The sequence below is a fragment of the Arachis ipaensis genome, chromosome B10 (assembly GCF_000816755.2).
Source record: "Arachis ipaensis cultivar K30076 chromosome B10, Araip1.1, whole genome shotgun sequence".
NCBI lineage: Eukaryota > Viridiplantae > Streptophyta > Magnoliopsida > Fabales > Fabaceae > Arachis > Arachis ipaensis.
This window is the reverse complement of record NC_029794.2, coordinates 91,503,292-91,506,787: the sequence shown is the minus strand read 5'-3', so window position 1 is coordinate 91,506,787 and position 3,496 is coordinate 91,503,292.

Below are 3,496 nucleotides of genomic sequence, written 5' to 3'. Positions count from 1 at the left end.
AGACAAGGTTTAGACTTTCCGTATCTCAAGAATGGCCATCCATGGGTTCTAACTTATACCACGAGGATTCTAATATCTCGGACTCGGTCCTCTATATTAGATATCCAAGAGATACTCATTCTAGCTTGTTTGCAAGTAGAACGGAAGTGTTTATTAGGCACGCGTTCATAGGTGAGAATGATGATGAGCGTCACATAATCATCACATTCATCATGTTCTTGGGTGCGAATGGATATCTTAGAGAAGGAATAAGCTTGAATTGAATAGAAAAACAGTAGTACTTTGTATTAATTCATGAGGAACAGCAGAGCTCCACACCTTAATCTATGGTGTGTAGAAATTCTACCGTTGAAAATACATAAGTGATGAAGGTCCAGGCATGGCCGAGAGGCCAGCCCCCAAACGTGATCTAAAGATGAAACTAAAGATGTAAATACAATAGTAAAAAGTCCTATTTATGCTAAACTAGTTACTAGGGTTTACAGGAATGAGTAAATGATGCAGAAATCCACTTTTGGGACCCACTTGGTGTGTGCTTGGGCTGAGCATTGAGCTTTACACGTGTAGAGGCTTCTCTTGGAGTTGAACGCCAGTTTGTAACCTGTTTCTGGCATTTAACTCCACTTTGCAACCTGTTTCTGGAGTTTAACTCCAGAATGCAGCATGGAACTGGCGTTCAACGCTAGTTTGCGTCATCTAAACTCGGGCAAAGTATGGACTATTATATATTGCTGGAAAGCCCTGGATGTCTACTTTCCAACTCAATTGAGAGCGTACTATTTGGAGTTCTGTAGCTCCAGAAAATTCACTTTGAGTGCAGGGAGGTCAGAATCCAACAGCATCTGCAGTCCTTCTTCAACCTCTGAATCTAATTTTTGCTCAGGTCCCTTAATTTCAGCCAGAAAATACCTGAAATCACAGAAAAATACACAAACTCATAGTAAAGTCCAGAAATATAAATTTTATTTAAAAACTAATAAAAATATATTAAAAACTAACTAAATTATACTGAAAATTATGTAAAAATAATGCCAAAAAGCGTATAAATTATCTGCTCATCATCGTGCCTTCTCATTTCGCATTTTATCAAGGTTGGTACTTTCTTCCATTTTTGTTTGTTTGCGTCAACTGTTCTGAATTCTTTAAACTATTCTGAATGGTACCTTAAGTAGTTATTATGGAATGTTGACGATGGTTTTATATTTATTGATACTTGTTGCATCTTGGTAGCTTGTTGAACTGTTGACAAGAGAATTTATGCCGGTCTAGAATTTCTTAATTAATAAAAAGAATATCTTCATTGCAAGTATAGTCTAGACGAACAATGGATTCTCCGTCAAAGTTTAAATATAGAATTGTCACAATTCAAATCAAATAACCGAGAGTATTTAAACTCCCGAGTCGTTCTCCCAAGAAACTAGGGACAATAAGTGCATAAAATTGGTTGTGAAAATCAAGAGGTTTTTAATGACGAAACAAACAATTAAAGGAATTAAAGAACAATCAAAATTGCAATTAATAAACTAATAAATGAATTAAAGAACTATCTATGTAATATGAACAAGTAAGGCTTTAAAGTGATTGAAGAGTGGTTCAAAACATAAATAGAACCTTGAGTTGGGATGAGTTATGAAATTCCTTCTTTTCCATAACCAAAATTATGATAATTATAATGGATTAATCTTACCTAGTCAACCCTTAACATCGAAGAGTAAGTCAGGTGAGCATAATTGTTCTTAATCCACAAATCCTAGCTAACTTACTAATTACCTTAGTAAAAAGCTAGTGTTAGTGGAAACAAGGACAACTAACAACCCAAAAATTATCACTAAATGTCGGACATTATGACTATAGTATCCCATATACTCATTTTTCCAAGCCAAGGAGTGGAAATTTACTCCATAATCAAAATTGACATTTCATCAAACACATGGTAGGCATATTCATAAAACATGGCAAAATTATAAAATACTTGGAACTATAAACAACTAATAAAAAAATCAACAATGGCAACTCAATAAACATATAATAACCACTAAACATCAAATTTATGGAATAGAACTCAAAATTACAAAAGCATATATGTATTGGTAAAGTGAACTAAAATATAAGAAAGTGTAGAACAAGTAGTGTAATAAAAGAGAAAATTACGAAATACTTGGTGCAGAACTTATAACCCACAAATAACCGGCAAGTGCACCGGGTTGTACCAAGTAATACCTCAGGTGAGTGAGGGTCGATCCCACGAGAATTGATGGATCAAGCAACAATGGTTGAGTGATTGGCTTAGTCAGACAGACAGAAAAGAGTGTTCTGGTATTCAAAAGCATTAAACAGTAATTTAGAAATTAAAATAGAAAGCAGTAAATTAATGAGAATAATATATGGAGAAATAGTTAAAGCTTCAGAGATATCTATTTTTCGGATTGACTTTTCTTACTAACTATTTTAATCATGCAAGATTCAATTTATGACAAACTATATATGACTAAGCCCTAATTCCTTAGACCTTCTTAGTCTACTCTAACTTTCATTAACCGCTAATTTCTTGGTCACTTAATTCCAATTAGAGGATGAAGTTTAATTCTAGTTTATATGCCACAAAAATTCTAATTACCCAAATATATGAGGATTATATGTCACGTATCCCGTTAAGTCCAGATAATTAGAAATTTAAGAGAATATGTATTCAAGATGTTATTCAAGTAAAGAGCTTTTCCAAGTTATACAAGAACTCAATTAGAATCAAGGTCATACTTCCGTTCCACCCAGATTCATAAAATAAAGAACGAAAACAATTCTTGAATAATAAATCAGTATATGAACTAAAATAGAAAAGTAATAGTATCAATCCATACAATAGACAGAGCTCCTAACCTTAACAGTGGAGGTTTAGTTGCTCATGGTTCAGAGAGAAAACTAGGATTTTGAAAAACTGTAAATTGTGGAATGAGGTAGAAGAGAAGAGATGAAGATTCCTTTTATATCTAATCCTAATTAATGTAAAATATATTTTCTAAAACTAAATAATATCTTTTCCTATTTGTAATTAAAATAAAAGATTTAATCAAAATTAAATAAAAAACAATCGTGTAGCATCAAGTAGATGGAAGGGGGACCACTGCTCCCTTTTTAACTGGCGCCTGTAATCATGTGTTTTTGGAGAATTTGTGGTTCTGGCGCCTAACTTGAGAAATTCCAAGTTAGGCGCCACCTTGACCATACAGCTAGAAGAGAAGTGTATACTATTATATAGCGTTGGAAAGCTCTGGAAGTTAGATTTCCAATGCCACTGAAATCACATCAATCGGACCTTTGTAGCTCGAGTTATTTAGGTTTGAGTGCAGAGAGGTCAGGGTTGACAGCATCATTCGCCTTCTTCTCTTTTTCTGCGAAAACTCCATCAAATGCAGCCGAATGCTATCTAAAATAAACAGAATTGCACACGAATCAAAGTAGCATCCATAGTGGCTAAAAGATAATTAATTCTTGATTA